Source organism: Nelusetta ayraudi, unplaced genomic scaffold (assembly GCF_046127955.1).
Source record: "Nelusetta ayraudi isolate G7.1 ecotype Tasmania unplaced genomic scaffold, CSIRO-AGI_Nayr_v1 ptg000042l, whole genome shotgun sequence".
NCBI classification, from domain to species: domain Eukaryota; kingdom Metazoa; phylum Chordata; class Actinopteri; order Tetraodontiformes; family Monacanthidae; genus Nelusetta; species Nelusetta ayraudi.
The window spans coordinates 21,120,420-21,140,673 of record NW_027466092.1 but is presented as its reverse complement, the minus strand read 5'-3'; positions in this window follow the sequence as shown (position 1 = coordinate 21,140,673).

Genomic DNA, 20,254 nt, shown 5'->3' with positions numbered 1-20,254 from the left:
GCTTCACAGTGATGAGCGATGACAGCAGATTTTGGGGTGAGTCATTTAACTTCAATGTAGGATGTGTTTTACGCTGTTTAAATGCAAGACATTTAGCTTTTGATCAAAAGTGCCACGACGTGCGCCGTGGGAGGACGTCACGAAACCAAGGCTGTCAGTATTCAAAGTGAGTGCGACATGCGGGACAATAAAGCCTTTTCCTGCATGGGAGTCGTTGCTTCCCTCCCTGCACAGTGTGTTATCTCTGCAGCTAAAGGACAAAAATTCTTCGCTCAGTCACATGTCTCTTTTGCCTGAACGTTTCGTCTCATACTCTGGGCAGGCCGGCGAGGATTATACAAAGCCGTGGCTCTAATCTCATTCTCATGAAGTACTGCGAAAAATACATCCACATTCCTTATGCATGTGCGGGTCCCGTGTTCCCCTTGGGGGATGACTAGCATTAGCACGTCAAGGTTGCCGCAACCATCGAAACATCATCCGTCTGGACTCTCCGTCTGGTCGACTTTGCCTTCATTTATGTCAAAAGTGGGGGATAGATGCTGTGATGGATGTGATGATGGACGATCTCAACCTTGGGGTCTCACACTGGCCTCAAATAATTTCACTTTAATACATCATTATCATCGCAGACGGCGGTGTAGTCAATCATTCACAGAGCCGTTGACCTGAACGACGCCCTCTGGAGTTGTCGGGGTGACCTCTGAGTGCAGGATGGAGCTCTCACAAACCTACGTTGGCAAACTTTGGCATTGCTGAGTTGCTGTAACTTGTACTTACACTGTAAGTCCACCGCTTGCTCTGCAGCTCAACATTGCTGCTACAGGAGTACACACTGAGTTTGTCCCGTGACCGGCGCTTAGCCATCATCCCTTTCTTCCCCCGCCACTTCCCCGGCTGTGCCTCCGCGTGCACTTGCCTCTGTGCATGTGTGTGAAAACACAACCTTGGGCATTATGGGGGATCATGTGAGAAGATGTGACTGAAGCCCAGTGTTAATATAGCCTTCGGTTAGAGGGGAAAAAATGGGCACAGTGGGAGTCATTAGGAGCCAGGGAGCTGTACGACTCGTTCATATGACCGCCTGCCGGCTCCTCAGTCTCGCCTTCTTGAAAGCTTGAATTAAACGGGCTTTTGCTGTCAACACAGCTAAAGCTAGTGTTTCTCTTTGAAGGATTTACAGATTCATAGATTTCTTTTTAAATGTCAACTTTGGTAAAGAAGCATTTGGTTAAAAACATCAGCCGCTCAAAAATATTTCTAAGAAAATGCGAAGCAAATAGAAAAGAAGTTTATGAAATGTCTGGAAAATATTAAAGTTTTGATGTGATGTCCACAGAAATGGAAATTCATCTACGGTTGTCAAAACCCAGTTGGTATATGTTAAAAAAAATATATATATATATATATATATATATATAAGCTTGTCAAAATTTTTACCTGTATTATTTTCTGCAAACCAATAAAGTTTGTGCTAAATGTTAAACCTGAAAAAAAGTGTCTTTCAACATAGCGATAGCTGCTCATGGTGGCCCTACATATGAAGGACAAGGGGAAATGGTCAGCCAAAATCATGACATTGATTTCTTTCAAGCTGAAATCGGTAAAGTCCCACACTGACCATGAATGTCCAACTGTGTCTCTTGATGTGCAACATCAGACAGGGAACAATGACATATATTTAAATGACAGTTAAATCCCTCTTCACAGAGGTGGAGACAAATCATCCTGCATGGATCTTTCGTAACTGCATTGCATACAGAGGGTTGCAGTAAACCATATTGATGCAATGCAGATTCAATTTGATCATCTTGTTTTAAATTATCTTCATGGAATTGTTGTTTTAGAAAAACATCCTGCTGACAACACAGTGTATTTAAAATCAATCTTTTTTCCTGCTGGTGGAGTTGGAGAATGAGTGGAGCTTTGCTTAGCAAGTCTGTCTGCTGGTGGAATGCAGCAGCTCTCGTGATCCTTGGGGTGGTTGTGAGTACCAGAGTAAGAGCTAGAGTGCTGGTTTATTTTTCTACTACATTCTGTATCCCCATAGCCTTATTGAATTTTTTTTAAGTGAACTTATTTGTGTTTATCAGTAGATGAAAAAAACAAAAACAAACTTTACTTGATTGTGTTGATGAAAATGCTTTTTCTTTTTTCTTCTGTGTGCAACAGGGTTAGTGGGACATTCCTGATGTACCTGGTTGAGCCTGTGTTCAGGATTAAATATGAGTTGAAATTCCACCGCACACTTGGTTGAGAACTGCGAAAACAAACACTTCCAGGATTAGGTAACTAGGAATCGTTAGAAATATGTAGCAGTAATATAATTAGCAAACAGCAGGGGGCAGTGACGTGTCGTGCAAAAGATTCGCACTTGGGCAAGAATCCAAGTGGTGTCACCAGAGACGCGATAGTTGGTTTATCCACTGCATTAAAAACAAACAAACAAACGATTATTCAAATCCCAAATCAACACATATTACGATGCGAGTAGCCTCAGTCTATTTCTCAGGATTGAAAACTGCCCTTATCTAAACCACAAGGTTCACTTTCAGTCAGCAGGGCACACTGAAATTAAACAGAGGATCTTAAAAAAAATAAAATACCTGGAGGAAATTGCATTAGCTTGTGCAGAAACAGAGGGAGGAAAAAAAAAAAAAAAAAAAAAAAAGCATTTGAGAACTTCATTTGTGCCAGCAGGAAATTTGTGGGAATGTTTCCCCTGTTTGGAGTGGACTGACACAGTGATGAATAGTGGGGATAACTCCTCCAAATGGAGGCCCTCTGTGAATATCGGGATACTGTCTACTTAGCGGATGTGGCGGCACCTTAATTCTGCTGCTTTTCCAATACCAAAGCACTTCAGGTGATTTACATAGCAATCGTTTTAACAGCAAAGGTGCTGAGACGGGGCGTTAGCAATATAACACAGAGATGGACTGTCCACACCGCTGCTACCACTTGATTGCTGTTTTGCGCTCATTAGTCTTACGGAAGATTTTTCTGTGAAGGGCGTAATTTGTCCATCAGACCACTTCCCCCGCCCCCCAAATATCCTCCACTGATGTCAGAAAAAGACAGGGGATACTGGCAGGTCATGCAAACAGCCGAAGGAAGGGTAATTCACTGAGAGCTGTTACAGATCATCTCAGACGGCAAGCGGTAATTAGTGCGAAACACTGATCTTGCTCCGGGATCCGGCAGGAAACACGTCTGGGGTGGAAGGTTGCCCCAGCCTCAGCCAATTAAAGTGCTGCAGAAGCAGAGGAGGATGATGAGGACGATGGGGGAGTGGTGGTCTGATGAATCCGGTTCATCAGTACTGGAGAGACACACACGTTTCAACCAGAATGTGTGGGCAAAGAGTCTATGTGAATCTCCAACATTGAGTCAATTCAGGACTGAGCAGACATGTATAGAAAATACCCTGCAAAAAACATCTAGCCACGTGGCTGGAATTTGTGCAATTTTGTATTAGAGTATGGAAAATACAGCGATGGCAAGTTTGCATGACACGTGATTTATCGCTGCATGGTTATGAAAGATCCTTAAACAAAAAAATCACTGGCCTTTACAGTTGAACGAGCAGAACACCATTAAATTGCAGAAATAATCTGTGTCGGAAAGAGCCGAAGCTGTTCTTGTAGCTTGTTGTGGACGACAGAGCCGTCAGGGTTGGTTGAACCCAGCTCCTGTTTCCCTCTTGTTTCCGACTGCAACAACTTGTTTTGGGCAGATTTGAACAAAGCAATTGTGCCGGTGTCAAGACCAGGAAACATGACCCCGTTAAGACCCTGCTGGTCAAATTTAGGGCCGCAGCTGAAGTTGTGCAGACATGTTGCGCTTGGCCTTCTCTTGAATATATAGGTCACAGCAAAACAAAAACAAAATGCCGGAGCCGTGTGAAAACATCCAGTGCACTCATTGGCTGAACACGTCTCGGCCACAAGTCAACAACGTCTTGTCAGGGCAAGTGAAAGCAAAAACACATGATTGGCTGAAACTCCACCTCCAATTTCACTCCCCAACTCCAAATTAAGCCTAAAAATAATTTCAGGGGCTGATAAAGATCTGTTCCACGTAATCGCCTCTGAGTTGTGCTGGTCCGCACCAAAGGACAATTGCTGTTTTCCAATTTGCCCGAGTGAATCCTTCTGTACGCAGGGAAAACAAATGCCAGTCAGAATCAATTGGACTCGATTGGAACTTGGTCGACCCTCAGACAAACTGTGGGCTCTGGGTGTTCACAAATTGGCCAACAGCCAAGTGTAGAAGTTGGAGATGTGGCCAGAGGAGCAGCGGACACAGACATGCACGCACAATGTGGCCCTTTTTGTTTTGTTCTTCCTTAGTTCACCGTTTCCAGCTCTTCGCCTTCTCTTCTGCAGGAAAGACATTCCACATTTGTTTCCCTGTTACCTGGGGACAGCAAGCGAGGAGAACGATGCGTCTAATTATTTCAGTTCCGACTTTCATTTCTGCACAAAAAAGAAAGAAAAAAGGGGAAGGTGCCGGTGGCAGCGCAAAGAACATAATGAAAGGCAGGCTAAGGCTTAGCTCGCAGGGTGTCATTTCTCCTCTGCCATGACGATGTGCAATGTACATTGACTTCAAAATGATAAGTTGAAGCACAGAAGCAAAAAGTTGTCTAGTCGCTAATTAAAGCCCAATGTGTCTGAGATGAGAACAACCCGACTTATGCTATAAAGAAGAAAGACTAAAGTCTCTCAGCTATTCCAGATGAAGCTAGAGGCCAAGGTCCATGTTTTAAATAAGGCCAGCACGGACACCTCGTGGACTCTTATAGCTGACAAACAAAGAGCAAAAATAGCAATTGTACGTGGTTATTTTTTCCTGAATATTGTATTCAGTGGGATACACACCATCATCTCTGCTCCTGGGTTCAGGCCCGACTCATACCCTCATTAGCCGTCCTGTACATGCTCTCTCGTTGGCTTCCTCAGGCCCAGACACATGGAACAAAGGGATTGGAAGAAAGAGACGGCGAGACCAAAAGCCTTGAAGGCGGTGCTGTGAAATTCCCAGATCTGGATTCCGCTCTTACGGACAGACGGCAAGATGGTGAGAATTTACGTTTTCCAACTTTGGTCAAAAACAAAAAAAGAAGATCACGTCTTCCAATGTGCAGGAGGTGCCGCATATGAGAGAGCTATTCAGAGTATGGAAAATATTCCGAGCGCTCTTCTGTGGGCGGATGAGAGTCAGGCACTGATGTGACAGGAGATGATGGAAGTGCGTTGCCCGCCTGTCAGGGCGAGGCGAGCGCCAACAATGCAACTCACCCAAAATGAGCTCCCCACTTCCTTTATAGCTTAATATAGTCATGGCGTAGGGCTGTGCATCCTGACAAAACCCCCCACAAAAAACAGTCTTAATGCGTCGCGTCAGCAGGGAGTGCGGTGGCGTGATGAAAGTTTTTGCAACAAACAAGTAACAAACTCACCCTGGATGAGCCGACAACATGTTTACGGGCTCCCACAGAGTGTCGGCTTCCTCTCTCAGGTATGTGCAGTGTTTTTTTTTTTTTCTTTTGGAGAGAACTTTAATTCGGTGGAACTTCTAAATATATCCGAGCACTGATTTGCAGCTGCGACACGTCCTCTGTTTTGGTGGGAAACCTTAATAATGCCGCAACCGTCTGAAAAGAACACAAAAGAGGAAGAAGGAGGGAAAAAAAAAGAACTCTTCCGAGTCTTAATGATATCTTGGTGAAAACATGGGAACGCGACATCCGCTGTGCTCTCAGGGGGTGATTTATACCAGTCAACTCAGACTTCTAATGAGTCACGAGGTGAAGACATGCATAGACTTTGGAGACTACAAAGCATATTGTTGGGCGGGGGGGCTGACGAGGGCGAAAACCATTGTCATTTGGGGTGCTACGTGATACGTGTGCTATCAAGCTAACTGGTTCTAATTTCAGGGGACACTTTCAGTGACGCGTGTCCCTCCGTGCGTCATGCGCGGGAAAACCATGCACTCCACCTGCAATGCCCGCCAGCACGGCGAGTCATTTATTAGCACTCCGTTGTGTCATGTAGCCAAATGTATTTCATTTGTTATGCGAGGTGGGGTGACAAAGGTGGAAATGTTCTTGCTAATTTAATGCGTATTGAGACAGAAAATTGGATCTACTTCAGGGAGCCGTGATGAGTGTTGCGATGCCCGGGCTGCCAATTCCTGACTAGGATTAATTAAAATGAAATTTTCATGGGACCCAGTGAACGTTGCCCGTCTCTTGTACGTATTTCGCCGTAATTGGAATCATTGGATTTTGCGGTGGGGGCCTGGAGGAGCAGCAGGAAGGGGAAGACGGGGCGGTGGGGTGTCATGGAGGGATCCAGCAGCGACTCAGCGAGGTGTTGCAACCCAGAGAGCCTAATTGTGTTTGGAAACTCACTGGAACTTCTGGAGATTTCCTGCAATGTGACACAAATGAGTGGTCAGGTGCAGCTGTGGAGCGATGAGGGACAATGAAGGGAGGGGCCTATTTCACAATCCAGCAGAGTGGGCTAAACCAATTAAGCATAAACGTGAAAACATGGTACTGGTAGCAGATGCTCCTCCCCCTGCCTATGAGGTGGAGCAAATAGGTTGGTCTGTTAAGCGTCGGGGTAATGTCTTCAAAACAGCATTGTAAGATGAGGACAGGTGATGTCTCAGTCCCCCCCTCTATTTCAAGAAAGTTGCTCTACGTTCACATAGACGGCCTCCTTGACTCCCCTTTCAAACCATCCATGCTCTCTGTCCACGATGTAGACATCTTTAAAACTGTGTTTTTCTTTTTGAATGAGGGTGTAGACTGCAGTCCTGATGAATTCTCCCTCCTGTGTTGCGACATGCGTTTGTTGAGCGGCTGTTAAGTCTCTAGAGCTCTTGGCACTCATTCATTCATTCATTCATTTTCCAGACCCGCTTAGTCCCGAGCTCAGGGTCACGGGGGTCTGCTGGAGCCTATCCCAGCTGTCTTAGGGCGAAGGCAGGGGACACCCTGGACAAGTCACCAGTTCATCGCAGGGCCTCTTGGCACTCCTCTGTGCATTTCACTGCATACACCAGGTCGATCTTTTGATGTTTGGGAATCTGATCCTTAGGCTGAACCAAACGCTGTCTCAAGGTGTTTTTTGGTTTGAAGTACACAGGGATGTTGTGCTTGCAAAAAAACCCTTCGGAACTTCTCAGACAGTCCGGCCACATATGGAACAACAACATTACTTCTTCTGGGCTTTGGAGTTCTGGTGTTTCCTGGTTTTGGATCGTTCTGCTGGTTCTTGTGTGTTTTGGTGAAAGCACACTCAGGATAGTGGCACTGTTTTAATGCTTGCTTTATCTATTGCTGTTGTTTGTCTTTCACCTCCGGGTTGGTGGGCACGGTCACTGCCCAGTGTTGTAGTGTGCTCCAGAGGATGGTGAGAATCAAACATCAGGTAATGGTCGGTGTGCGTGGGTTTTTTCCTTCCTCTTCCTAGACTTACACCACAGTCTAAGAAGGGGAGTTGACGTTTCCTCATCTCCTCTTTAGTGAATTGGATGTAATTATCCAGTGTAGTATTCTCTATCTTCTCCATAAAACTTTGTCAAAGGGAAAATAATAACTTTTTGAGTTAAACTAAGGCACCTTTGGGAAAGAATGACAATGATGATGAAGTCAAAGCAGGATGCACCTCCGAGAGGTATTTGAATGATGAAGATAAAAAGGCAGAAGAAGAAGGAGAAGAAGTGTCACGCTTGACATGACTGTCACTTCTGTACTTGCATATTTTTTTCTTTACTCTGAAAAAGACGGGGGGGAAAAACAGTACTAAACTCAATTAGATGTTTTGGACTTATGACTGTTGTTGGAAAAGTCTGAATTCAGAGTTACTTGGAGGTTTGTTTTTTTTCCACTCAGCAGCTGCTTTCTGCTGCTGTGAAAAGTGTGCGCTGTCGCCTTAGGTCACGCACACTTTTCCTCACTGTCAGATCTCATTTCTTTGATTGGGAACAACTAGCTGGAAAGCATCTCCAGAGTTCGGCTTTGGCTGTGAAGATGGGGGCCGGAGGTGCGCTGGACTCCGAGTGGCCAGCAGGAGGAGTGACCTAGCATCAAATCCAAAAAGCCAACCCCGTCTGTCCTTACCGTATTATCAATTTCTCAATATTTATTGAGCCCCGACTCTTGGAAAGTTCCAAAGGCTTTCTGCTTTGGAGTAATGCAATTATTTTTCGAGGGCACCAATGTGAAACTGGGACCTGGAGTGAACTCAAGGTCTCGCCTGAGCACAGCGCCCAAGGATACGAGACAATTTAGCTTCCCTTCTTTTACTCCTGCTTCAAGTTTTTCTCGGTAGTGCTATGTTCTCTTGCTTGCACACTGAAATTTTTACCATGCCATTGCCCGTTTCTGACTCCCTACATCCTTTGAGTGAGGGGGTAAAATTTCTTTCTTTCTTTCTTTTTTTTTAAATCAAGCATAAGACATAAGTGAATAAATCATCTACTCTAAACAATGTCAGAACTGCTGTTGACGGCCCCTCATTTGGGAAAAGGTGGAGGGAGGAGCCGGTGAGAGGCAGATAGGAGTGGCGGGGTAGCCTCGGGACTCTCTCTGTCTTTCCTGCCTCTGAGGGGGATACTGTAAATTACTCAACCATTCAGACAGCAGACAGCCTTCAAGCTGAAGTGAAGCTGGAAGGAAAGAGAAGATCTTCTGGGAGGGCAGCAGACTAAATGCATCTCGACACCGCTTCTCCTCGGAGTTCTGTACACAGCCTTCACCTCAACCCACGCATCCCTTCTAGAGACAAAAAAAAAACATAAATACATAAATAAACGTGTTTATTAGTTTCCCAACACAACATTTAGATGTTGGTTATAATAACAATAATAGAAAAAACAACAACAACAACAGACAAATCCTCTGCCATTTGAGTCAGAGCTCTGAGTCTCTACTTTATCTGGGCCACTTACATAACCAACCACTGTGCATTATGCAATGCCTTATTATCAATTTTTTATCAGATCTCTCTTTGAAGCAACCATAATTGGGCATTTATATGTTTTATGGCTTGACTTCAAGGTATTGCATCTCTGACTTACATCTCCAATGGCGGAGGTCTTTTTAGCCTCATTGCAAAACTACAAGCCGCATCTCCCAGATTAAAATGGCAGAATATTCTTGCCGTTAGGGGCTCAAAAAGTGTCGTGTCACTTTTTTTTTTTTTAGCGCTGAGAAAAAGTTTCAAAGAAGAATCTTGCAGTAGCGGAGGCAGACTAAAGAGTGTTGACTCGGTGACAGCTGTCACCGAGCCTTGACAGCTGTTGTTGAGCTCTGTGTGTTTAGATAGTGCTACATCGAGGCCTGCAGAGAAGGTATGCTAATTTCCACAAAAGTTAGGTTAAGTCAAAAATGTCTTTTCGATGAGCCTCTCATCAGATTGAGGCTAAATTATATTTTGTTTTCAAAATCAGAAAACTCCCAACGCCAAACCATCTTCTATCTCCATAGCAGTGAGGTGCTCTGACATCGTTTGACAATGTCTGCTGAAAAGAATCAGGCGTTAGGCAAGACACGAAGATGCACACAGAAACTGTTGGTAATGCCACTGTTGGTAAGGGCCAAACTAGATAAACTATCAACCGCCAAACAACAGCTTGATTTAGCTAGACAGATTGCAATATACTGTATTGATGTATTGATATGATTAGTATTTACAAATGAAGAGAATTGAAAAATATATAAATGAAATGTACAACCAAAATATCCTTAATGACCTAAGAAACAAAATATATGTACAACAACAACAATGTGCAAGAGCGCAAAAAAAAAACAAAACAGTCTTTGCATTGTCCAGAGAGGAGCTGAGGAGATTTGTGATGGAGTGGGTGGACAAATGTGTCAAGCAGCACTTTTCTGCTAAGTGTCTGACAGGGAGATTCGAAATGACAATCTGTGAGTGTCTGCAAACTGCTTTCAGACTTATATTAAAAGTGATCAGCACCACGTGACCCCTGATTTCCACGACCTCTGTGGTCTGGGTTGTCACATCCTCGTGGCTTAAGACCAAAAGACAGAAGTCTTTAAAAGAAAAAAAACAAAACACCCTGCTGCTCCAAGGCTAATCTCACAGTGAGATCTGATAGACGTCATTAAAGTTTCATCACTGTTGGCAGAAAGAGAGGCCCGGATGCATTTTTCATCGTCGCTCACCATTCATCACCGGCGGCAATCATCCTGGGATCACGTCCGGAGTCCCTGGGAGGACCCCATAAATAACTGCAGATGAACCCGCATTTAACGGAGGCTCCACTCGCACCAATGGTGAGGGAATACTCCTCCGCCGATCACAAACCTGCCACATTATTACCACACTCACTAATTAAATATTAAAGCCCGCCACTGGCTCCCACTGAGGTATTTGTAAATACATTTGACGCCAGGAGAAGGTATCAAAGGTTCGAAATCCCCCCGTCATGACGCAAAGGTGCGGTTATTGCCGCTCAACTGCAAACCCACCCACCATCCGACCAAACCAGTTAGCCGCATTTAGAGTGATGAAAGAGGAAGAAAATCGCAGGCGAAGGCTTTCCGGGGGGAATGTTTGGTAGATATATATATATATACATCGCAATCCAACTCGGAGGAATTATATGTTGGCCAACTTCTACAGGGTTATTAAATTGAGTTATAAAGCAATTGTATTTATTGTCTTTTCCCACCCTTAGCCGTGATTCTGATAATCCCATAAAAAGCAGAGGTAAATGTTTGCAGAGGGCTTGGGAACGGACGCTGTTCGGGATGATTTACACTGGCTACCCGAGTCACGTGTGGCGACAGGCGGACTGGTGGGCAGCTTCACAGAGATCAGGTGACTTCAGCTTCAGTATGTACAACTTAACTCATGCTCCTGCTTGACTCCAATGGATAAATCAGGAAGTATATTAGCTATAAAGCCACCAGCTATCAAGTCATAAACCCAGTGGAAATAAATGGAAGAGAGCCTCGTATTAGCATATAGCGGCCTTCACTTGCTTTGGTGTATTCATAATTCACAAGCATAAATTACACTGCTGTAGCCTCACTGCTCAGCATGCTGGTCCCACAGTCGTATAGTGACTTGGAAAGAGACCAATAATAGTGCGTGTATGTATGTTCAGTGCACGGTGTGAAGTGTGCCCATTGGAGCAGTAGATGGCGCCACTCGCTTTGGGTTCGTTTCCCCTTCCGCAGTGGGAGCAGCTGCTCACAGGAAACATTACATAAGTGATTTACTCTTCCCTCAGGCTCCGAATCATCACCATTACACGCCATTTATGTCATTGAGCTTGGAGTGTGTGTGTGTGTGTGTGTGTGTGTGTGTGTGTGTGTGTTCCTGCAAGCATGTTTGTAAAGACAAACACACTCATAAAGGATGGGCACAAGGGTGCCAAAAGAAGAGCTTCTCTCTCTCTCTGTCACACACACACACACACACACACACACACACACACACACACACACACACACACACACACACACACACACACACAGGAGTTAAAAGATTTGGAGCACTAGAAGAAATGTAGGTCATGTTGGGGTTACATGTCAATTAGTTGTATTTGTCAACCTCAATTTTTAAAATTCTATATTTGTACGTTAGACTCCTTTGGGTCAGTTCAACTTTGGGCTGCTGACCCCATTTTTCTGTATCACTCGTAGGCACATGTTGTCAGAGGCCCCCCCACTGTTGACATATTATACAACAACTCAAGTTTGTTTCTTCATTTTTCTAATGCACCAGGGATTTCTAAAAAGATTTGGTCGAGCACTGCGCTGAAAACCTAGAACCGCGCGCGCTGCTGACCTTTTGCCCTGAGAGCAATTCATTTCCATTCCTGAATTCTGCTGCCGTCTCTGCCTTGTGCATTTCATCATAAGGCGGAGCACTGCCCTGAGAGGACACAGACGCACATTCTTTTTTTTTTTTTTTATCCACGCTCGGAAGTCTGCACACAGTGTCTTCTATCAACTATCAATCCTCAGCCTTATTATTTCCCTGCACAAATTGATCCATGCTGTTCTGCAGCGTAGTCGCCGCTGTCTGACTGGCTTGCTAGCTGGCTGGTGTTTGTCAGCCTGAGGAGGACCGTGGCAGATGAATGAGATGAGAGATGACATTTAAGAGAAGACAGAAAGGGAGGGGTGGGGGCTGGGGTAGCGGGAAGAGAAGAAGAAGCTTCCGGCCCGTGTGCCGAGGCAAGGACGACACTTCTCGGCGCTGATTACTGCCACGGCTGAAGGAAAACCTGTGGGTGGGGACGGGAACCCGTTGGCATTTTCAGATCCCGTTTACAAAGCCTGGGTGGAGTGGGCTCGCAGCCTGTCACTCGCTCAGAGGAATGTTGGGCGACAAACAAGCAAGTGGGAGCTGAAGCTGCTGGACTCCTATGGCTGCCGCGCACAACAGCGACGTCCGTCTTGAAATCTCCCGATAGGCTGCTGCGCGACAGTTAGCAATTGCTCCGCCCCCCCGCCACACGCAGGCCGGGCGTGGAGATGTCATGGCCGAAGAGCTGGTAGTGGTGGAATCGTCAATCACTGGAAGTCTCCCTCAGGTCAAGATCAAGTTTGTCCTGATTGGAGGAGATCAGCACAGCAGCCGAGTGAAGACGTCCAATCGAGTGGAAGAGGACGAGGACCAGGCCGACTGGGTCCTGGTCCCGCTGGGGACACATCTGTCTATTTCGCGGGTCCGTCCTCCGGCGCGAGAGGAACAGCTGGGAGGGACGGAGAGCTGTATAGTTCAGAACCACTGTGTCTACTCCATACGAACGGCGTCTCTGAAGGAAGCCATCCGATTGCAGCGGCATCCTTGATGCCATGGCCTGATGATAAAAGCAACCGTGGGGCAGCTTTGAAATTTAAGAAAAATATTTACCAGTTTGAAGTTCTGGAAGTGGAATCATGTACCCGGCCCTTGGAACAGACTTATTAAAAAATATGAGCTCCGTCTTACATAAAACAGTTAAAAAAAAAAAGACTAAAGCCTTTAATCCCCTTGAGAATATCTCAGAGGCTATTTCCAAGGAATCCACACTCACATTCAAGTCCCGGGCAACAATGTTGACCTGCATTCTGCTGAAATTACAGACCGGCGCTCCTCGGTGAAAAGCGGAGCCTTGCCGAGAAGATGCAGGCCTCTCACGCTGCATTCATGTTACCAAACCTCTCTCTGCACTGCACTTGGCCATTTGTCAAGGTCAACTTTTTTTCCATCACGGACGGAGAAGAATTCTGGGCTCTTGCCACATTTGAGCGCCTGGATTTGAGGTTGCGGGGGGGGGCGGCGGGGGACTGGTTCACGAAGCTGAGGAGCTGCTCACAAATGTAATTGGTCTCTTGGCATCTTCACATGGGGCTTGATTAACATGCCTTTGAAGCATTCCAGGCATATTTGCCCCACAGAACAAAGACAGAGGCAGATAATGATGATCAGAACCTTTTTTTTCCTCCTCTGGATTTCTACCAGCAGTTGACGGACAAGGTATTGGGATGTCTTGGATGTCTGACTTTGATGTGAATTGATAAAGCGCTCCTTTCCTGCTATCTTCAAAAGGCCAGACAGGATTAAAACAGAGACGGTAGTATTAGGGCTAGCCAAGGGCGCCATTAAAATTTAGGATCTGTCCAACAAAGATGGCCGGCCTTTGAAGGCATAGATATTTCGCCAATATATTGCTCAACGCCTGGACCATTTTGCAATTTTGGAGACAGACGGAATTCCGTGCAGGTGATGACAAAACAGGAAAACATACACATGTCCAGTTTGTCTCGAATTGGCAACACTGATGCCGCGTTGACCTACTCCCCTTCTCCTGCCGGGAACAAGACCATGTGGTGTAGTGCTTCCCCATTCTGTAATTTCATATGCACTGTTGTGTTCATGGCTTTTAGCTGGAAGTCTCTCGGCCAAGACCATGTAAACATGGCCAACTGCGTTACGTCCCGCTGATCCCGAGCACACGCTGTACACACAGTATAAATTTTGGGTAAAAACATTGTGTTGCTGTTTCTAGACAAAACGCGGCCGCTGCATCTTCCAAACAATGACAGACGCAGTACGGAGACTTTGTCCGATTTTCTTCTGCCGAAGGCACTATTTTGGCTGGATTTCTTCCAGTCTGTGGAACCTGAGAAAAGCAATACCCAGATTCAGAGACTTGTCAGTGGCCAGTCAATGTAATATTATTTTTAGGTGTACTGTCCCTTCAACATTTGATGTGTTTTCAACCAGTTTTAGTCAGTGACGCCATGCATATAAATGAATGTTGATGTTTTTATTTAGTCTTATATGTACTCAACAAGTGTTCGACTCCTAAAAATTGGATGTGAGTTTGCTCAGCTTTTCGACAAGCAAAAGACTTCCTAATGATTTTAGTCACAAATCAGACATAAGCACGTAATGTCTTATTTTATTTCTAGTACAACTAATCAAATAAATGGGTTCATGTTAAATCCTCGATGGTCCACCTGCCCTGGTAAACGATATCAGACAGGAACAGAATATGAAGATTGTGATGAGTTACACATGTTTTTTTTTGGATGAAGAGCCAAAACAGCCCCATAATGCACTGATGATGTCATCGCACATGACATCAAAGAAAACTTTTTTGAGTTTCCTTTTCCTTTTTTTTTTTGAAGACAGCGGGAACAAATTCCTCCTTTGTGGCACGGAAACTAAAGATCAATCATCTCCCCTCTCACCATCTCCTCCCTCGTTTACTACATGGGTCTATATATTATTCAAAAAAGCGCAGACTAAACTTTGAACGCCTGGCGGATGTGGAAAATGGGCTGTGCCTCTGCGACACTCTGCAGGTGGAAGTGGATGGCATCATTAAAGCCGCCCCGCACTGTATGCTGAAGTTTCTCAAATCCTCGCTGTCTTTCGAAAACACTTCAAATCAGATCAAGTCAGGGAAATACGGTTGACGGCTCTTTGTGCATCATCCAGTTTCATCCAGTTTTGTTTTGATCCTGCTCCCTGTATCTCTCTCTGCACACATCCTTGGGAGTACGAGTACTCTGCATGCATATTCAAAGAGAATGAAGAAGAAAGAGGGTAAACAATTAAAGAGGCACTGCGCACTTGTGAATCTGGAGCACTACAATGTTGATAAAGCAAAAGTGATGTAATATGGTAGAATACACTGGTGTAGTACACGACACACAGCTGAGTGCCGTTTTAGCTCATGTACTGGGATGTATACTGTACTGCCATTTGATGAAACAGTAGTATATATATATAAATATAAATATATATATATGTTAATCATTGTAACATCTATACTGTTTATTGCATTGTATATATCACATTATACTACATATTAGCATTGTATATATCGCATTATTCTACATATTATCATACGCCAAATTCTTTTTTACACAGTTTAATATATGTAATAAAATCAAACACAACAATATTTGATTGACTAATTTCCTTTCCCTGCTTCCCCTGCACTCAGGGCTCAGGGTTGTGGTAGGGTGTTGGGGTGGTGGGGTGGTGGCGGGAGTGTTGGTGTGTAGCCTACCCCAGCTGTCTAAATGCAGGGTTACATCCTGACCACCAGTCTATCGCAGGGCTATTTTAATCTTTTAATGTTGCATTATATTATCTAATAATATATCACACTATACTGGACGACACGGTGGCACAGTGGGTGGCGCTGCCTGGGTTCGATTCGGGGCCTGGGACCTTTCTGTGCGGAGTTTGCATGCTCTCCCTGTATCTTTGTGGGTTCGCTCTGGCTTTTTCAGTTTCCTCACACAAGAGCATGCATGCGATGTGAATTGGCAACTCTAAATTGTGTTGAGTGTGAGTGCCATTGGTTGTTTGTCTTTCTATGTGTCCCTGCGATGAACTAGTGTCTTGTCCAGGGTGTAAGCCTGCCTTCACCTTGTGACAGCTGGGAGAGGCTCCAGCAGACCCCTGCAAGCCAGAGTTCAGAAAGATGCGAGTTTAGTAAATAGATGGATGGATATAATTACACAGATTATACATATTATAATATTATGCTACTATGTAGTTATTATCATATACACTATACTTTTCATGCATTATATCCACTAAACCTTTTCATGTATGTTTTTACCTCACCTTTTACCTTGACCTCGTTGCATTGATGCTCTTACTGCACAGCTGCTTGTGTTTTACTCTCTTACTTTCTTGTGTTCCCATTTCAACTTAAAACTGTTCTGCATGTTGTTTAATTGTCTCCTGGGGACAAACAAAATTTATTGAGTTGAAGTTAAGCATTTGCTGTCACACATGTGCTGTGGGAAATCTCTTGTTTTTCACCCAAAAGTTCACTACCCGATAGTATAGAATAATACGTTATTATTAATCCTAAGCGGGAGCAGCAGCAACATGGCTTTTGTTCAGAAAACACTTAACAGCAAATCACTTCTGTCGCCAGTTGATGGGCATATTGTTTAGACGTGCACTTGGCAACGAAAAACAAAAAACAAACATAGGTTCACACTGTGCTTTATTCCCTTTTGCGTCCATTGTTTGAGGTCAAGATAAATCACCAAGAATACATAAATTAGAGTCAAAAACGGTTTTCTTCCCTCTCAATGTCTTTGTTAACAACTTATAACACCTGTCGTAATGCTTTATTTCCACTGAAAAAAACACTTGGCTGCCCTCTAGTGGCTCGGAGAAGTCTGACATAAAAACATAAATGATGGCTCCTACAAACTCATTTATTGCTTCGGAGGGAACATTATCTAGATAATGCCATCATCAAAGAGCAATACACTGACCAAATCCAAATTAGGTGAAAAAGACGAGGAATGGCAGCAGCAACACCTTGAGCAGCAGTCGCCTCTAGAATCAGACAATAACGCTGTGACATTCTCTGCACTGCTGCATTGATTTTGGTTCACGGCTGGCATTGGTTGTTTTTCCTCCTCGCGGCACGGTTCCATGCTGACAGCGGATGAAACCATGTTAATTGAGTTCCGCATATAGCAGACTTGATTATCAACACCTGCGTGACCTATGTGGAGTCGGGAGGAGCAAACTTGTGATGAGCAAGATAAAAGGTTGTGTTCACTGACAAATGTGAGGACTAATATGAAGAGGACTCTGTCTGTGTCTGTGGAGCCTGTCTGTTCGGGTGCCATGCATCTGTGTGACGTGTCCATATTTTGATGGCCATATGGCGGTACAGAGAGGGGAGGGAGGAGGGAGACAGGGGGCTCTGCTGATCACCCAAAATGCGTCTAAAAAAGCATTAAAAAAAAAAGAAAAGGGGGCCATCGAGGGAAGCAAGTGAGTCATTGCATGCTGTTATTTATTGGTGCAAATGAAGGCGCCTCCTTTTGACGGCACTTAAGATTTTGACACTCCAAAAATGAAGGCTTGCTTGTGATTGAGTCACGAGTAAAAGCGAGAAAATGCAATCAAGATGGGACAAACTATTGGTAAACTTAACATTGAAAACATTCAGAGGATCCTTACAGGATTAAGTTAAATGTAGTAAAATAGTAAAATATGCCAACCATTAAAAAAGCCTGGCTGAACATTTTCAGGCTACATTTTTGACATCTCACTACATCAGGGGTGGGCAGACTTTTTTAGCAACGGGCCACATGACAGACCTGCGTCGCGCTACACTAACTCGGCAAAGTTACGTGCCGACAAAGTTTCGTTGGGGTTGGGGGGGTATGACTGGCTTCACGTGGGCCTAACAGAGACACGCAGCGGGCCGGATGTGGCCTGCGGGCCGTGGTTTGCCCATGTCTGCACCACACACTCTGTTGATCTCCGTTAATAATGAATGAGGTCAATACTGGGCTTTTTGTTCCAATCTCCATAATGCATCAAAGTATCAAAGAACATTTCAGTTCAATGTGGCCCATGATGCCGTTTCCAAATTTTTGAAACGTCGTCAGTTCGCCGCAAAGCTCTTTATATGGCAGATCAAAACGCGTTGCCAGGCTTCTGTTTTTACTCCGCTGCATAAAAGATCAAGGCACGTAATGAAGCAACCTGAGAGGTGATAGTTCAGGAGATGAAAGGGTGGGCTGTTTTGGAAATGTCAAAGAATTATTTTGCGTTTCTGAAGCTCAGCCGTCGCATATTTGCTCTCTCAGAGCAATCATGCCTTTAAATTAATTTCTATGATGTGCACTTGGTCCCTGCTCGAGCTATTAATGGGTAATGTCTTCATTTGATGTCCAATGTGGAACATCTCTCCACTGCTCCACGGACGTGTTCCACCTCGGCGAAGGAGCTCACTCTCTCAAAAGCCACAATCAAAATGGGTGTGCAGCAACTCGCTGCACACCCATTTTGGCCGGTTTGGCCATCAGATGCTGGCCAAACCGGAAACAAAGACAAATGGATTCTTCAGTCTGAATCAATTTTCAGTTGGCCAGAAGTATATGACGGCACCAATCAGCATCCCAGGGCCAGTTGGCCAGGACAGGAGCAAGAAGCTGCTGCTAGGTCAGCAGCAGTGAGGGCAGTCTCATCAGAACTGGACATCATTTCCATTTCCTTGTTAAAAAAAAGAGGAGAAATGAACAGACCTTGGGGCTCTTCTCCACCCTTGACTGGCTTTGGATAGAGTTTAATTAACACCTTGTTTCACATGACCCTCCGAGAGGTAGCAACATGTGTTAAGCCTTTCCTCTTTCCTCCGGGTGGATCAGATCATTTAGCAAAATTCCTCGACAAAACAGAAAGAATGTTGAAAGTCTTGTACCTATGATTAAAATACACTATAACTCGCTGCACAAGACAGATTTGTGCCTGAGCAAATCACTTTCTCACAGATTAGATTAGATTAGTGTCACACCGTGGTAAGGTTTTGTCTCGTCATTTCCTGTTTTATCTTGACAAAATTCCTCTCGTTTCAGATCACAACCTCTCCTCATGTTCCACCTGTTCGTCTGACCCAATTACCCATTGTTTCCAGCTGTGCCTTGTTATCTTGTGCGTTCAAATAGTCTGCGTTCCCCTTGTTTTGTGCCAGAGTGTCTTCGTCTGTCACGTCTAGACCTGAACCCAGCCCCGGCCCCAGCCCCGGCCCCAGCCCCAGCCCCGGCCCCAGCCCCAGCCCCGGCCCCAGCCCCCGCCCGCCCCGGCCCCAGCCCCGGCCCCAGCCCCAGCCCCAGCCCCAGCCCCAGCCCCGGCCCCAGCCCCGGCCCCGGCCCCGGCCCTTAAGATTCCACAGTAAGACGGTTGTTCCTCAAGGTCGAGTGATTTTCTGTTAATGCTAAATTTTGTTATTAGAATAGGATTTTGTTTACTAGTTAGTCATTTTCCTCTTCGTGAGTGATTTTTTGTTAAAACCTAGATTTGTCATTAGAGTATACTTTTGTTAGTTAGTCAGTCCTGTTTCCTCCATGCAAGTGATTTTGATTTTGTTGTCAGCTCAGTGAGAATAGGATTCTTATAGCCTGTTTATTTGATCTCTCTGATCTGAGGACAATTGCCTGTGCAATAAATGTACTTGTTTTCTGTTAAACCTCTGCGTCTGAGTCCTGCCTCAAGTCCCGGCCTGACAATTAGTACTTTATTAATCCCGTAGGAAATTCAGCGCTGGGGCATCAACTGGGGCCGTGGTGTGTGTTTCATGCTGTTTGCATTATCGAATGTTTTATACATTTTACATGTCTTTCATGGAGAAAAAAAAACAAAACAAAAACTTTTTACATCTTACAACTAACATTCACTGGAGTCATGAAGGTCTGTAACAAGGAATTCAAGGATGGACCCAGCCAGACGCCGACCACTCTAGTTATTATCATTGACCGAACTGAAAGGGCATTGTAATCATGCCGGCACCACGCAGGGATTTCATTCCGGTGGAGAAGAGCTGAGAAGAATCTATTGGTCATATTGTCAGTCACGCAGCAAGACAGCTGGAGCCTGGTGGGGGCATATTAGCACTTAATTTCCACGTATCGTGCTGTGACGAGGCTCTGGAAGAGTTTAACCACACACAATTGTTTTCCAAAGCGCTATAAACCTGTCAGTCATATGTCAGATCCTGAAAGCTGTGCAAAATGTCTTGTTAGCGACTGACAGCCGCATAAATCCCATACGTGTCCGTCAAAATCACGCAAACTGACGTCTTCGCTGCTCTTGCAGCATTTTTTTTTTATATTAAGCATCTGTATCATCTGGAGATTTGGTTTAATGTCAAAAGGATTAGTCCTTCTTTTTTTTATGTCAGTCGACAATAAAAATGTAGTGATCAC